General features: G+C 35.6%; 1 long non-coding RNA gene across 1 annotated transcript in view; it reads left to right on the top strand.

Annotated features, from left to right (window-relative positions):
• Positions 1 to 17,694, top strand: part of LOC136034922 (uncharacterized) — a 54,628-nt gene extending 36,934 nt beyond the window's left edge. Inside the window, exon 6 of the long non-coding RNA XR_010619294.1 lies at positions 14,394 to 17,694. This is a non-coding gene — a long non-coding RNA (uncharacterized LOC136034922). The remainder of the gene's footprint in view (positions 1 to 14,393) is intronic.
• Positions 17,695 to 17,826: the final 132 nt, after the last annotated feature.

The raw sequence follows: 17,826 nt of genomic DNA, 5'->3' as shown, positions 1-17,826 counted from the left end.
AAGTGAAATTTATGATATACTTTGGACTTTCTTATGATTCATATGAATCATAAGAAAGTCCAAAGTATAAAATAAATTTGACGCATAAAATGTAGGGTTTTGTTAACATTACTATTTTCAAAAAAAGAGAAAAGATTTTCTCTTGAAATTTCACATGAAACTTCTCTCAAATTGCAGCTTTTTGTATAGGTAAGACTTTTGATAGGAAATATATCTACTTCTAGAAAGAAATTGGCTTTTGCAAAAGAAAAATGTTTTGTTTTGACTTAAAAGCTGCATGACGGTTGACAAAAAAAAAAGAATATAATCTAGAAATCGAGGGTGATTTTACGCATTCGTGAAATAAAGAATAGTTAAAATAAAAACAGATTTTTCGACAGGGATATCCACAATCCTGCAGTAAAAAAAATACCTTCGAAACAAACTATGTTTTGCGGAAAATCTTTTCCATAAAAGAATTCCGATGGAAAACCCTCGCCGCTTCACTGGAAATTCCCTCTGGGACCTTCCTCTCTGCAGACTATTCCCTCTGCCGAAAATCACTGAAGGAAATTTGTGACATCAATTTATTTCTTTTAAATCTTTTCTTTGTGTTTTGTGGTTGGGATTTGAGCTCCATTATTGGATTGAGAAATATAATATTTTAATTGATTTACTTGTCAATTTGAAATTAGGGATTTTGGCCAATCGTTCACGTGAGCTTTCGAAAGACTCCTAGATAAAGAAGAATATAAAAAATTGATGGTTCGGTTTCCTTTTTGATAATTAAACTAAATAGAAAATCATACTAAAATGCTAAATAAATATTTTGCAAAAATATGATCCAAATAAACGCAAGTATCTTCTATTCTATCTCTTACATTATCACTCTGTTTTTATGGCACTTGGTATTAACCAAGTGACATAAAGCAATTGCAAATTCTGTCGGTCTGTCGATCTGTTTGTCGGTCCGGGTTTTGCTACTTTATGCACTTCCAGGTAAGCTAGGACGATGAAATTTGGCAGGCGTATCAAGGACCGGGCCAGATTAAATTAGAAATAGTCATTTTCCTGATTTGACCATCTTGGGGGAGTGGGGGGCCCGTTAATTCGAAAAAAAAAGAAAAATAGAAGTATTTTTAACTTACGAACAGTTGATCCGATCTGAATGAAATTTGATGTTTGGAAGGATATCGTGTCTCAGAGCTGTTATTTTAAATCCTGACCAGATCTTCTGACATTGGGGGGGGATTTGGGAGGGGGAAACCTAAAATCTTGGAAAACCCTTAGAGTGGAGGGATCGGGATGAAACTTGGTGGGAAAAATAAACACAAGTCCTAGATACTTGATTGACATAACCGGAACGATTCGCTCTCTTTGGGATAGTTGGGAGGGGGGGGGGGGGGGTAATTCTGAACAATTAGAAAGAAATAGGTATTTTTAACTTACGAACGGGTGATCGGATCTCGATGAAATTTGATATTTAGAAGGATATTGTGTCTCAGCTCTTATTTTAAATCCCGACCGGATCTGATGACATTGGCGGGAGTTGGGAGAGGAAACCTAAAATCTTGGAAAACACTTAGAGTGGAGGGATCGGGATTAAACTTGGTGGGAAAAATAAGCACAAGTCCTAGATACATGATTGAAATAACCGGAACGGATCCGCTCTCTTTGGGATAGTTGGGGGGTGGGGGCTAATTCTGAAAAATTAGAAAAAATTAGGTATTTTTAACTTACCAACGGGTGGTCGGATTTCAATGAAATTTGATATTTAGAAGGATATCGTGTCTCAGAGATCTTATTTTAAATCCCGACCGGATCTGGTGACATTGGGGGGGGGGGGCCTAAAATCTTGGAAAACACTTAGAGTGGAAAGATCGGGATGAAACTTGGTGGGAAAAATAAGCATAAGTCCTAGATACATGATTGACATAACCAGAACGGATCCGCTCTCTTTGGGGTAGTTGGGGGGGGGGGGGGTTGATTCTGAAAAATTAGAAAACATGAGGTGTTTTTAACTTACGAACGGGTGATCTGATCTCAATGAAATTTGATATTTAGAAGGATATCGTGTCTCAAAGCTCTAATTTTAAATCCCGACCGGATCTGGTGACATTGGGCGGAGTTTGGGGTGGAGAAACCTAAAATCATGAAAAACGCTTAGATCGGAGGGATCGGGATGAGATTAGCCGAAGTCTTGGATACGTGATTTATATAATTTAAACGGGTGTATTCTATTTAGGGGGAGGGGGGTTAATTCTTAAAAATTAGAAAAAATTACGTATTTTTAACTTACGAAGGAGTGATCAGATTTCATGAAACTTCATATTTAGAAGGACCTCGTAACTCAAATCTCTTACTTTAAATCTCAACCGGATCCAGCGTCATTGGGAGGGGGTGGGGGGCAGAAATCTTAGAAAATACTTAAAGCGGAGAGATCAGGATGAAACTGGATGGGAAGAATAAAAACCTGTCTAAGATACGTGACTGAAACAACCGGACTGGATCTGCTCTCTTTGGTGGAGTTGGGGGGGGGGGTAATTTTGAAAATTGAGGTATTTCTTACTTACGAAAGGGCGACCAGGTCTTAATGAAATTGGATATTTAGAAGTATCATGTGATTTTAAGCTCTAATTTTAAATTCCGATCAGATCTTCTGTTATTGGGGGGAATTGGAGGGGGAAATCTTGGAAAACACTTGGAGTGGAGGAATCGGGATGAAACTTGGTGGATAGAATAAGCAAATGTCCTTGATACGTGATTGACGCAACCGTACTGGATTCGCTCTCTTTGGGGGAGTTGGGGGGAGGGTTTCAGTGATTTGGCGAGTTTGGTGCTTCTGTACGTGCTAGAACGATGAAAATTGGTAGGCGTGTCAGGGAGCTGCACAAATTGACTTGTTAAAGTCTTTTTCCCAGATTCGTCCATCTGGGGGGCTAAAGGGAGAAGACAAACTAGAAAAAATTTGGTATTTATAACTTACGAGTAGGTGATCGGGTCTTAATGAATTTTGATATTTAGAAGGACATCATGACTCAGAGCTCTTATTTTAAATCCTGACCGGGATTAAGCCTCTGGTTTTCCTTTTAAATCAATCTATTGATTCTTAGAATTTTTTTTCGAGCTCATATCATATGAGCTCTTGGCTTTTAGCTCTTCTTGCCTCGTCACAAGTGCCATATGAGATCTTATCTCTTGTTCTCTATTTCTAGCCTCCTCTCCACCTGGTTCCCCTTTCATTTACCACCTCTATTAGTAAATTTATTTTTTAACCTTTTACTTGGGTGTATCTCTTCGTTCTGGACAATTCTTTCATATTACCCTTGACAAATATAAGTCTAGTTTTTTCTTATCTTTTAAAGTTGTCAAAGTTTTTTTTTACATCTGGTTTTATGTTCATAGCTGTCAACTACTTAATTCAGTCTCAGTAATCACTCTTTATTTCAAAACAGAGTTCGCAGTCGTTAAATTGTGATAATGTGTACCATAGCTTCATATATCTCAATCCATTGGGAAAATTATTAGATCTGCAAAGAAAAATCTCGGTCATACAATTTACAAGGTATTTTCAAGTTTATATTTTCAGTCACGGTTCTCATGGGAGTGAGGTCCATAGAGCCATTCACTTACGCACAAAGTTTCAGAGATACTGATGGATACTATACTCCTTTTCTTTGTGGGATTCAGAATGTTCCCATCAGGAAAAAAGGCTCTGTAAAAAACAAGTTAACGTAGGAAAAACCAGATTTTGACTCAGTGAAACTTATGTTTACAACATCCAGATCAAAATTAATGTTCCAGAAAGCATTACTAAACCTGGTTAATTGTCTAATTTTTGTAAAAATGATGTTTTGAAATAATAGGACTTTTAAGGGGTGTTTTATGCGTTCGCTTTACGAGATCTGTAATTACTTATAGGGTTTGGTAGCGTAATATATAATTTGTCAGGTATTTTGTTAACAACTCTTTACAACACGTATTGTTCTGACATTATATTAGAAAATCTATTGCATAAATACAAATGAGGGTATATATTTGCACATTAGGGGGGGGGGTAGTTGTAAAGTCGTTTTTGTGGTTAACGAATCACTTAGTCTATGCTCGTTTTCAAAATAAAACTTCTTACCCTGACAGTGTACTCCCTTCTTCTGATAAGCCCGTTTATTGCTTTAATAACATAGTTTTTTTTTTCTGTAGTTTAATCCATTCTAGTACTGATTGTGTTAATTAGCCTCGAATTTATCCATTTTAAAATGAGTGACTGTGATGAATATTCGCAAAAAAAAATTCAAATGTGTTAAAAATTTGACTAATAACCCTACATGGAGAGTAGCTCTTGTATATGTAATACTTTTTATTCGATTCATTTTTCAGGGTAAATATTTTACCAATGATAAACTTTACTTTCCACGTTTTGCCGTATCTGATTTTTGTAAGAAGAAACCCGTATACTCCACAGACAGAAGTTAGATCGATGAAAAGTTTTGCTAATATAATCTTTAAGTGGAACAGGAGGTTGAGGCGTACCACGGTTTAGCAACATCCACACTTTTCTCTTTTATATTGCACTTGATTACTCAATTTTGTCTTAAAAATCAGAACACATTGAATTAAAAAGGAAAAAAAAAATGCACAACATATGAAGAAGGCTGCAACTTTTGATTGTTTTGCTGTTCGTCTGATCCCTTGTAAAAAAAAGGAGTTTGAAATGTTTTAGATTTAAGCGACATTAAATTTAATTATTCCAGTTTAATTTTTTAGTGTTAAAATTTATTGGAGGGTTACTGGCACCCTTGCCCTCCTTCCCGCAAATTGTCTATGTGTCATATAAACATGCCTCTTGGGCTAACAAAGCCCCCGCCAGAGCCTGGGAGATAGGGTTGCCAGTTGTGGCCTGGGAGCCTATAGAGTTACTCGGAAGAGTTGGTCATGTCAACTTTGGATGACGCCCATATTACTGATAATGTAAAATTCTAGTTTTTTAGGTCATGTCAAAAGTGATTGGGGGCAATAGGCCCCTGTAGCTTGGGGACTATGGTTGTAAGTTGTGCCCCGGGGTATATAAGCTTATTTTTGAAGGGGTGGTCATATATACTTTGGAAGCGTCTGATTTGATATCAAAAGCTTTCTTTGTAAATTTATTAAAGGGGAACTAGCCCCTAACATCCCTTCCCCCAAGTACATCTGATAAAAATTTTGAGATACTTTTTTTTTGTTAAAAATCGTCCACTTGTCATATAACAGTGCCTCTGGGGTTAACACTGGCCCCCAGAGCTTACGGGAAAGATCTGTAAATTTTGCCATAGGGGTATATTAGTTTATTTTAGAAGGGGTGGTCGTATCAACTATGGAGGAGGCTCATTTTGTAAGCAATTGAAAGTTCTAGTTCCCTATCTTATGAGTCAATAGTGATTGGAGGGCAACAACCCCTCCATGCCCCCTTTTTCTCTAGTATATCCAATTGAAATTTTGCGATAGTGACTTTGTTCAAAATAATCCTTGTGTCATATAAAAATGCCTTTGGGGCTGACATAGCTCCCAAAAGCTAGAGGGCAAGAGTTGCAAGTTATGACCTACGGGCATATAGTTATTTTTGATGGGGTGGTCATATCAACTTTCATAGATGCTCATTTGATTCGAATTTTCTAGTTATATAAAAGTGATCAGAAAGCAACTAGCCCCCCTAACGGCTTTTCCTCCGAAATGTATCTGGGCAAAATTTTGAGATAGCCCTTTGTTAAATGAAATCGACGTCTTATATAACAATGCCTCTGGGGTTGACACAATCCCCTAAGCTTTGGGAAAGGGTTATAAGTTGTGTCCTGGGGCATATAAGGCTATTGTGGATGGGGTTGTTTTATCAATGTAGGAGGAGGCTCATTTGATTGGAAATTCTAAGATTTATTTTTTTAGAGTTCAAATTTAATGGAGTTTTACAGGCCTGCTTGCCCCAGCTAGTCTATGTGTTTTATGACAATGACTCTTGGATTGACAGAGCCCCCGAGCTTAGGGGAGAGTTTTAATTGATGCTCTTGTGATATGTAAGATTATTTTGGATGGGGTGGTCACATCAAATTTGAATAAGTCTGATTTGATATGGAAAATTCGAAAATGATTTTTAAGACTCGAAAATGATCAGAGGCCTACAGACCTCCGGAATTTGGTGGCAAGGGTCGTAAGTTGTGTCCTGAGGGAGTATAAGGCTATTTTTGAAGGGGCATTTATGTCAAGTTTGGAAGAGGATGACACTCCCCCCTCGCCCCCTAGATCCTAGGGGAAAGTGCTTAAATTATGTCCTGGGGGAATGTAAGGTTATTTTGGAATTCATTATTGTCAAACAATGGGAAAATCTAAAATTGGTGACACATTTTAATTCTTTAGAAATGTATAATTCTATCTATTCTTTTTTTCAAATTAGTAATGTCTACAAGACCAACATTTTGTGTGTCAAATTCTTTTATACTATATTGGATTTTCTCTTGATTCATACAACTTCAATCCAAAGAAAAGAAAAACATATTGCGAAAAATATGATTCGGTAGATAGAATATTGATTATATGGTTAATGTAAGAGATAGAATATTATATATTTGAGATTATTTGGATGTTGCTTTTGCAAAATGTTCGTTTAGCATTCTAGTGTAATTTTCTAATTAGTTTGTTTATCAGAAAGGAAAGGTTACTATTAATTTACTATATTTAACCGGGTTTTCGAAAAAGAGTGTTTGGTATATCTCAGGAACTTCTAAGATTATTTAGTAGAAACTTTCAGGTGATTGCGAAGATGTTGCTGGACAACATCAAAGCTAATATGTATATCAAGTATAAAAAAAGATACATTGGCAAAATTTGCAATCTACCGAAAACTGGATATATCTTAAACATTTTGTCCTTTCATACGGCTCATAAATCCAAAATTGCCTGAGCTTTCAAGAATAGATATCAATATATAATAAACTATTTATCTACATTGCTTATTATTCTCAGTAATTTTGCTTCATTTGATGATTTTAATTTTATTTTCATGTTATGACAAATACCAATATACGAATCGCAATAAAAATTGAGTGCATGATTTATTTTGGTGTAAAGCTTAAATTGTTATTGAACTTTATTTATGCACTTTTTTTTTATTTAATGTAGCTGTACTTTACTGTAAAAGTTTCTTTATTTGTAGAATTTTAAAAACTATTTTGCGAAGAACTAGATGGATGCTGCCTTGTCACTGTAAATGTTGTAGCATTCATCCCCAGGTTTTTCTTTAATATCCTTTTTGTGAAACCAATTTCTCCCCTGTTAACTAACGCTAAACATGAGAGCAGATTAAAATTTTTATGTGTTTGTTTGTTACAGCTTTTGTAATTTCTTCATATAAAAATGAACACAAAGGCTGGCTCATATGCCCTCCTTCTTTGTATAAAAGACACATGGACAATTCGAACAAACTACTTGATTACTTTTGTAATCAAGATTGATTACACTTGATTACATTGGAAGGATGCATCATAATATGCCTTATGTCTTTTCGTCTTTCTGTTAGTGTTACTCTCCATGTGTCTATACTGTATAACCAGCATGCGTAATTAAGTCACATTTGTTTGATGGGTGTTGGGTATGGTTGGGGGGGGGGCTTATATTTGAGTCGGGAGTGGGGGTGCTGTAATTATTTTTTGTGAAGATCACCCAACCCTTAGGAACGGCTCTGCTCCAAGCCAACCCCTTCCTTTTCCTAATGTGCAAATATTCAGTTAGGTCCCATACATTTTGCCATAATGCACTCCTGTTCCGACCTGTAAGTCTGTGGTGCTTTTTCCCGTGGCTTTATGTGATTGACTCGTCGTGTATTCTGTCACAGAGTGCATTTTGAGTTGTTTTCTTTATAAGAAAATCCTGACTTAAGGTTAGACCTGTGACCCAACTGTCAACAGGAAAGTAACCAGTAATAACATAAATATTTAGTTGGTTTTAGGCTACGTATTTAATATACTGCGCTCTGGGCGGCCCCCTTTCCATAATTTTTCGTTGTAGTTTTTGTTACTAGTTACTCATAATTTTGTTACTAGAGTAGGCCTATTGTATTTTCATTTTATTTCATTAGCATTTACCAAACCTCACTTCTCGAATGTATATTACATAACAGATAAGTATCTTTCATGAAAATATAGCTATATTGTGGTTTTGCACCGAGTCGAAACTAATATTGTCTGGTATATAGACCACGAAAACTAGTTATTGTCTCATGTTCGCAAGACAAAATCTCGAGAGAACTTGAGGGTGGTGGCTTTCAGACAAATTTGCCTCATTAACATTTGATTTAATGCATTATTTGGATTTTGGTTTATTTCAAGAAAACGAGCCTTGAGAAGCTGCCCATGGGCCAATGGGAACTATTTTCTAAGATTTCTAACACCAAAGGGCATACTGTTATTATCATGAAAACGGAACATAAGAAGTGGGAATGTTGAATTTGTTAAGCTCTTAAAGTTTTGATGTAAGGTTTTAACTGAAGCTAAACTCTAAACGTTTGACAATTTGTCCTAATTCCTTAAGAACAATTCCTAAAACACAATGACCATTTAATTGGAAAGCTTTGTTTAAAAATTCTAAAAACAATTTCAGCGTAAAGAGCGAGCAGGAAGCAACCCCTTTCGTATACATAATAATTTCTGTTCATTTTAAGTTTTGATGCTGCTCCTTACTTTGAGTTGAAAACTTGCTTTTTTAAATTTAAGTTCTGATCGTCTTAAAAAAATACCGGGAAATCCGGCTCTCTCTCCATGAAAAATTCCGGTACTTTTGTGTTATATGCCACTCACTCAAGTCTACGATGTGTAAACCTCGAGAACGATCCGGTTTCTTCGATAGTTTTTCCGTCTTTTTAAAAAAAAGTTTTGGCTTTATATTTGCACATTTCGGGAGTGGGGAAGAAAGAACAGTGGGTGTGCATGCAAAATGTGTTAGGTACACTAATTCTGCGTATTATGAAATAAGAAATTAACAGTCCAAAAACTTCTCCCCCTCCCCTTCTGTGCAAATATATAGCGCAAGTTATATATTTCCCGTATATTCTACACTTGCCTTCGTTTTGTCTCACGCTAAACTGAAAGAAATTAACGAAGAAACCGGGTTTTTCTCGAGTTTCAAGCAGCGCAAACTTGAGTGAGTGGCGTATAATACACAATTAACAAAATCCTTCCTCCTACGGAAAATAAAAAACAAAGCTGAAATAAAATTCTCAAATTTGGAACGCCTTGTTTCACTTTGGGGACGTTTTCCAGGGGGGATATTTATCCGAGAAATATTTTCAGTGGGGCTATTTTCCGGGGGGCGTATAGTTCGGGGGAGGGTGTTTTGTGAAGGGGTTATTTTCAGCGAGGTGTATTTCCTTGGGGGAGCATTTTCCACGGGGGTATTTTTCTCGGGGGGGGGAGGGGGGATATTTCTTGGGGGAAACACCTTAGGGGGATTAACACCTAGATTGGGTTATACACCTCCCAACTGATGAAAACGGCTTAACACATTTAATGAAATAGAAACTTGAATATGCACAGTGGCAAAAAGCCAGTCTTCGGTTGCAGTAATAGCTACAAAATTATAGACCAACCCACGACCCATAGTAATTAAAAAAAAATAATCTATTTAAAGATTGTGTTTCAAAATTGCCATTTGTTGCTCAAGGAGAAATAGTAACTATTATTACCATTGCTCGTAACTGAGAAAAGGTCATCTTAAAGACAAATTTAAATAGATTCTTAAAAAAAGCGCTTGAAACCATTTGAAAATGGAGTCGGATGGATATGAAAATACACAAATGGAATTGTGGAAGCCCGATTTGTAAAAATTGCAATCCCCCCTTTTGAACAACAAGGAAACTCACTTATTGAATGGACGTTCGTTTAAGTTTCGTTTTAAGTTTCGCTGTTCCTTTTAAGCGTTAATGTTGCTCCTTACTTTCAGTTGAAAAAAATATTTTTATTTATTTAATTACAATAATCAAACGAGTCAAACTCAAAATCAGCAGAAATTAACTTGATTAAGGGCTTACAATTCCTATGCCCTCTCAAGGAAAGAACATACTTTGCTCTTTACTGAAATTTTTTTTATTGGTTTCACTTTCATAAATTTAATAAATACAAAACTATTACGATTTTAAGAAATAAATATCAGTATGTGTATATTAAACTGATAAGTCATATTTATTTATATTTTTTGAAGCAATTAAATAAAAAACAAGTTTTTTATCAACTGAAAGTACGGAGCAATATTAAAATTTAAAAGGAACAGCAATTAGTACGTATTTGAGGCGGGTATTATGCTGATGATTTAAGCATCCTTGATGAAAGTGTGAGCAAAATAAATGAACTGTTTGGGGTTTTGCGAGTTCAGGGTGCTAGAATAGGTCTGAAAATTGATGTTAAGAAAACTAAGGCACTAAGGCTAGGAATAAGTGAAGATGAAAAGGTGAGGTTGGGTCAGAGAATTGGGACATAATTCAAATTTTTTTGTTAAGAGCGAGGTGGTTTGGAGGAGTAACCCCCTTAATATACGTAAGATTTTGTTCGTTTTTAGTTTTAATGTTGCTTTTTTCTTTCATTTAAAAAAAATTATTTAATTTCTGTTCGTTGTTTAAATAATTCCAGGAAATCTGGACTCCAGATTTCTTTAACTTAATTATTCCAGATTAAGGATCAGCACTAAACCTCTTTTAAGTGACCAAAGACATTGGGGAGAAACTAGCCTCCACCCAAGCCCCCTTTTCCCTAAAGTCATCTGAACAAGATATTGGGATTCATTTGAGTACTTATATATTGTATGGCAAACGCTCAACAAGTGAAGTTGGGTTAATTGCGGTCAGGCTATTGCTTCTGAAGAGAGACAAAAGATATTTGGTGCTTTCTGGAGACTAAGTAAGGATACGAAGAATATATTTTACTTGAAAACAACTAAGACCGTTCCAACTAAGACTAAAACCAAGAAGAAAGGGGAGACGCACAGGAGTTGCACACTGCGATATTATTTTGTTGTTAAAACGAAAACAGTCAAGATTTGCAAGAAATTTTATGTGGCTACTCTTGATATTTCAGAGGGAAGAGTTTATTATGCACATTCAAATGTTACTACAACAGGAGTGCCAAATCCTAAGGTAGTACAGGTACCTCAAAATAAAACTAGTAACGAGGACATTGAACTAGTGATAAAGCATATTGAATCTCCCGTGCGTTGAATCACATTATTTCTGGTAAGTCTACCAGAAGATTCTTGGAGGCAAATCTACACTTTAGCAAAATGTATTAACTGTATCAGGAATACTGCCGAGAACTAGCAAGAAATGATGTTATTTAGTTCAAGTATCGTGAGATCTTTAACACGCAGTTTAATTTGTCATTTCATATTCCGAAAACAGATCGATGTGATGTATGCAAGCAAAACGTGTAAGTGAAGAAAACAGACCTGAAATGGATCAGGAAATAAAAGACAAGTATGAGGCTGACGGGATAAGTAAAATTGAAACCAAGATTGAACGTGACGTGGACAGGTCAAACCTATCTATTCCTCTACTTTGTTTTGATTGAAAAATTTTTTTCCGCTGCCCCGGGGTAATGTTTCTTTATTTTTCTATTAAAGAAAGATTACTACATTCAACCTCACGGCAATTCTTTCATTCCAGAGAAGGACTGGAGAAGAGAAAATTAGTGAAGTATATTGTTGCATTTGTTCCGAGTTTGAGGCTGGACGTGGAGCAAACGAAATAGCTAGTGGACTAGGGGCCATACTGGGAAAAGTTCTTGATACTTACCCTGATATCTGTCAGTTAATTACTTAGTCGGACTCCTCTGTGTCGCAGAACCGAAACTCAATTATAAGCTTCGCCATCCAAGATGTTCTAAGAGAATTTCCACGCTTAGAAAAAGTGGTTATGAAGTATTGTAAACCAGGTAATTCGACTATACAGGAAGTTGATGCTATACATAGCACTATTGAGCGGGGGCTAAAGCACCTTGATTTGTTTTCTCCACTACATCTAGTGAGGAAGTTACTGAAAGTAAGAAAGATGCGTCCTTTTAATGTCTAGCAAATGACCAAGTCAAAGTTCTTTGACTTTTAGAAGGCAGTAAAGCTGTTCAAGTATTCGTTGGTACCGTATTCAAAGGTAAAACAACTTGCGTTCTGTCAGGATAATGCTAAGACAGTTTGGTTCAAAACTTTTCTCTGGAGACTTGCAAATGGCCACTATATCACTAGAACGTACTTCGGTTAAAAAGTGTCCCAACACTTCGGCTGTCCTTGTTGTTGAACATCTTGTTTCGCCCAAACTTTATCAATGCAGTTATCCAAATACAGTTATCCAAACTGTATATCCTGAAGTTCATCCCCAACCAAGACCAGAAGTATTTTTAAACCAAGATTGAACAGTACTACAAGGCCAAGAAGGATTTGGAAGCCTCTCCGTCTGTGCAATTCATTCTGACGTTTTTTTTTTAATTTTTATACTTTGTCAAATAGTATTGCTGCATCAGAAATCGTTTGTCGTATCTTCATGGTGAAAAGAATAGGCAGCCCTCGCCATTTTGTTGTATCTAAGTTTACTAAAATTTCGGTAAGGTCGGATTGTCGTATCTATATTTCATTCCAAGTTTTGACAATGAAATCTTCACCTTTTCCATCTCATATTAGGGAGACCTTCCTAGTTATTTTTTTTCTTTTTTTTTGGGATGTATTTGCAAAGAAAATTGGTTGTACTGTGAAGTTCCAGCAAAGGTGAAATTTTAGTCATTTTTCTCGGAATTTTGAAAACCGTAGTTACAACAAAACCGCTACTCAGGGGACGAGCTGCTTTTTTTTACATCTAAATTTACATTGAAAATAAAGAAATAATATTAAATAGCTAGGTCATCTTACTGATGGCCTTACAAAACATACAATTTGGTCCTGAATGCAATAGTATTTCAAAATATTCTTTAGAGATGTTTTAGATAAGTAAAACTGAAAAGAAAAACTCACAGCAATTATGTTCCATCACAAAAAAATCGCTAATTTGTGCCACTAGGTGTTTATGTGGGTACGCTACTACAGGTTCAATGCTCCGTACCAGACGCTGTATCCTTCTTGGCCCAGAATCCGTTTAATTTTGATTGGCCGTAGTGCAGTAGGCTATATGAGAGCTATGATCGTTCTTTGTGCTTCACAGCCTCAATTTTAGGTGATATGTCTGATGCAGCCTGATCTCTATTAGAATGAAATTTTTACTTCAAGAAGAAGGACAGGTTTATCAATCTTTTACTACTGTACTCTACATACAAGGGCCCAGACCTAATTGCTTTTTTCTTTTTGGTGGGCTATTCCTTATGATTTTTCGACATTTTGGACCTGTGAGTAGCCATAGTAGAACTATACTAGCCTAGCTCTCCTTTACTTTGTTGACAATTGCAAACTAAGTTATTTGATCATTCCTTTCTAATCTTATCCTTGCAAAAAGTCTTACTCTAACTTTCCTAAAATCCCAAATTTGCAGCAGCAGCAAACACACATGTGTGAATTTTCAAAAGTTTTGTCTTTCTCAAACTAGTGGTAAGAGGCTTTTGAAAATCACTAACAGAACGGGCCACAAATGTTGCTAGTTTGAATATCCTTCTATATTAAAAAAAAAAAAAAAAAAAACTAGAACCATTCAGAATAGGATACATATCTGTTCCTTATTGAAAATAAAGTCCCGACACAATTTTTTTTTTCGACAAGAGGGTCAAAAATCAGACAATATCGGAAAAATCTGCAATAGTGGAAGCGCTGGTTCGGATAATCCTCTCAGTACTATTTAAATGAAACACTGAATTATATTTTCTTGCTTACTTTCCGTACTCTACATTTTTAAAGAAACTGTGGTTAATTTCGCCTATTTTTATTTTTGTTTCGCTTTTCGTACTTCATTTTTGTTTGTCTTCTCGTTTAGATATATTTCAAGTTTTGTTTCGAGTCTTTTGTTGCGAAACGATCTTAGTGGTCTATAGTCAAACAATAAAAAACTACGTTTTTTTTTTGAAAGGATGGTGGGATTGAATTTCCCTGCCCTGGCACGTACGCAGGAATGTGTTTCGTGGGTCCTTCAAATTGTTCAAATTCCTTGTTCTGTAAGGTGTATCAGAAAAACATGTAAAATAAACACAAATTTGGATATTTGGGGGGGGGGAGGCTGTACCCCACCCTCTTCGTACGTGTCAGCCCATTTCCCCTGCTCACCATTTTGGAATTGTGTTTCATCTGTTACTGATTACTATATTGCTATATATTACTATATTACTATTACTATAAAAATAGATACTGATTTGCTGATTGCCGTACCAAAGCACGGTGTTATGAAGCAAGCACGGTAGAAAAATGTGTGTTTGCTTCACATAAATTATTTACCTTTTTAGGCGCAGAATTCTCACCGTACTATAGAAGAAGCACAACTTAAAAAAAGAAGGACAATGTCAATAGAAGTTGAAAATGGTAGTTGGATGTTATTTAAGAAAGAAGATGAGACTCGGCGACATCCAATGTGGTCCCAATGGCTGACAAAATAGGATACAAGGTAATAGCCATTAATCTGGAAAACAAATTTGCATTATTTCTTAGATAACGGTTGAGGAATATTGGGTCTCTTGGATATAAGCAGGGGTATGAAATTTTTTGAAACTTGATTGAATGCTGAAACTAAATTAAATATGGTTGTCTGGCAATTATTTATTTCTTTTTTTAACATATTATTTGCAGTTGTTAGCATCGTTCTGTGCTATTCTCTTTCTAAGGAGTCTTTTCTTTTGGAGTTATGCTAGGGATTAGGGAGAGGCTACCAATTTTGGTGTCACGGGTTTTTAACAAATATTTCTCACTTAGAATTTTGTGCTTAGAACATTTTTCTTACTTACAGACTGAGGACAAATTTGTACAAGCTATTCTTGAGTTAAATCCTAATATCGGAAAAAGGGTGAATTCGCCGTTTATCCTTGAGTTAACTGGCGCTATTTGATTTCCAGACCCTTCTCTCTAACGAATGCAAATCTCAAAAGCCACCCATTAAAACTAAAATGTAAAACAACTAGTATGATAGTTCTTGGGAATTTGCAATTACTAGCGTAATCGTTTATGTGAACTCGTTCTTTGTCTTTCAGTCAGGAAAATTATATATATAATAGAAGAATTTTTTTTTGCTGATAGAAGTTTAAATGAGAATTTTAAGAAGGGGAATTTAAAGGAGGCATAAGCTAAATTGGTATATTAGTGGCAATTTTAAAATTTGATTACGAGTTTGTTCATCTATAGATAGTCGATCAGTTAGAGCCGAATAATATAACTTTACTTACGCTTCAAATTTTCAAATGTTTAAAATTTCTTCTTTAACTAGAAAGAATTTATAAGCAAATGCAAACGTTAAGATAAAATTTATTTTAGATATAATTCACAAGCTTGGATGAGCCGAATTTTTATTCAGAAGTAAAACCAAAACCAGAACAACATATAAAAGGCTTATAAACGCTTCCATATGCAAAACAGGCAAGGGAATGCACCGTCATTTAATAAAAACGATCAATAAAAAGTTTGAGAACACCTTTTTAAATTTTAGGTCATATTATATGGGGCAAATACTTTCTTTCATGAAAAAGAAAAGACTGTAAACTTGAAAAGGGGTCAGTACAAGCGTAAAAAGGAGGAATCTTTTTTTGATAATTTTCTCCCTGTCACAAGGGACACTTCTTTTCGTATCTTGAAGTCAAGCAGCTTATCTTAAAGTCAAGCAGCATATCTTGAGGTGAAGAGGCTATTCTTTGAATAAAATTAATTTGATTGGCTTCCTTTGAAATTTGTTGGTGCCCAACTGGAGGAGCATATTTAAGATACAGATGGACAAAGGAGTATCTCTAGTGAATGAATATGTTTTATTCAAAATTAATAAGCAACTAGACTACAGAAAATAGTCCTTATGCACTCGAGAACTCTCCCAACTCCTTAAGCCCGATATAGCTTATCATTTAATATAACTTCCATCCATTCTTTCCTCATATGCCACACCCAAAAATTTCCTTCCTCTGTCGAATGAATTCCTTACAAACATTTAATTATTCTACGAAATTCCTTCTTTTACTTTCTTACATTCGGTTCACTATTTAGTGCTTCTTCTTCAATCCTTTTATTTCCTGCCACAGAAGAAAGAAAATCAATGGCAGTCAGTGTAAGATGTTTTAAGCTCGTTTCTTTTAGCAGTATGTTGTTTATTTGTCTACATTTGTTGTTTGTGGACATCAAAGTAACCGGCACTTTGCCTTCCTTACACAAATGACAATATAATTTCGTAGTTATTTCGGAGGTGGCTCTCGACATACATCCAAATTTTCATGTTGAAAGACACCGGAGATGCTGTTCTTCACAAATTCCAAGCCTTTTGTTTGCAAGAGTATCTGCATTGTACTTGTCCTTTCTTTGCTTCATGTTGACTGTCAGCTAATCATACTGAAATTCTTGTTATAGATTAAAGGATCCCATGGATTCAAGTCTATTTCGGATCTCTAGATGAGTAAGAGGAATAAAAGGTGGATTTACTGGCACGAGCCTTAATTGAAGAAAATATCCAAAGAGAACAAAGTTGGAATTTCCCATTGGGAAACTATTAGATTTTATCACGTCCATTGCAAATGAATATACATCAGAATCAGAGACGAAACCTTGCTTATTTCATCTATAATGAAATTTTTTTTCGTCCAAGTTTTTCTCTTAATTATCAGCAATCGTTTGATGGATAACGATGCATATTTTGCAGTTCTCTGCTAGTCAACTGGCAGACTTAAACACCGATGAATCGTAACACCCTTTATACTATGAGTGGCAATCCAGTTGGGGCCATAACAAAAAATGGAAAATTCCCCTCGCGAATTCCTGAAAAATGAACCTTCTAAGTACACTAATTACTCATTACTTCATAGTTCCTCCAAATCCAGACACTATCAGTGTGATGGGCTTGTCATTATTGCATTTTTTTAGGTTGCCTATTATTCTGTCAACAATTTTCTTCTGATCTAAATTAAGGGAATTTAAGTCATTTGACAACTGACTTTAATAGAAATGACGTAGCCCATCTGCCCAGACCTTTGTACGCATTATTCACTTCTTCCCATGTCTCATCAATTTCTAACTTTTTACCTATTGTCATGTAGTGTGTTATATAGTTTGGCAACTTGGAGCCGATATGACCAATAATTGAACATCATTATTGCCTTTTTTAGGTTGCCTATAATTCCGTCAACAATTATCATCTGATCTAAATTGAGGGAATTGAAGTCATTTGACAACTGACTTTAATAGAAATGACGTAGCCCATCTGTCCAGACCTTTGTACGGACTATTCACTTCTTTCCATGTCTCATCAGTTTCTAACTTTTCACCTTTCGTCATGCAGTCTGTTATATCGTTTGGCAACTTGGAGCCGATATGACCAATAATTGAACTCTTAGAAGAGTGAGGAATACCGAATCTGTAATCACTAATCCATAAGCCTGAATTTCTTTTGAATTTCCCTTGGCAGTATTTGCTGCAGCGGTGCATCTGGTGATTAACAATAAGTTTATGCAGGTTCGGACTCGATAGTTTATTAAGAAAATGGCATGTGGTAAAGCTATCAATGTAACTTGTAACTTCATCCAGTGATGATTTTCTAGCGACTCTTACAAATTCTACCCAGAGAGTGTAATGCACATGTGGTGCACCACTCGTTTGGTATTAAGTTCGTCAATAGTAGTCCTTGATTTTACCAAAGACGGGATTCAACTTTGCACAGGAAAGGTCGTTGAAAAAATTACATTTTTTAAAAAATGT

The sequence above is a fragment of the Artemia franciscana genome, chromosome 13, assembly GCF_032884065.1.
Source record: "Artemia franciscana chromosome 13, ASM3288406v1, whole genome shotgun sequence".
In the NCBI taxonomy this organism is placed as follows: domain Eukaryota; kingdom Metazoa; phylum Arthropoda; class Branchiopoda; order Anostraca; family Artemiidae; genus Artemia; species Artemia franciscana.
Note: the sequence above shows the minus strand (reverse complement) of the source record. Positions and strands in the feature narration are given on the sequence as shown.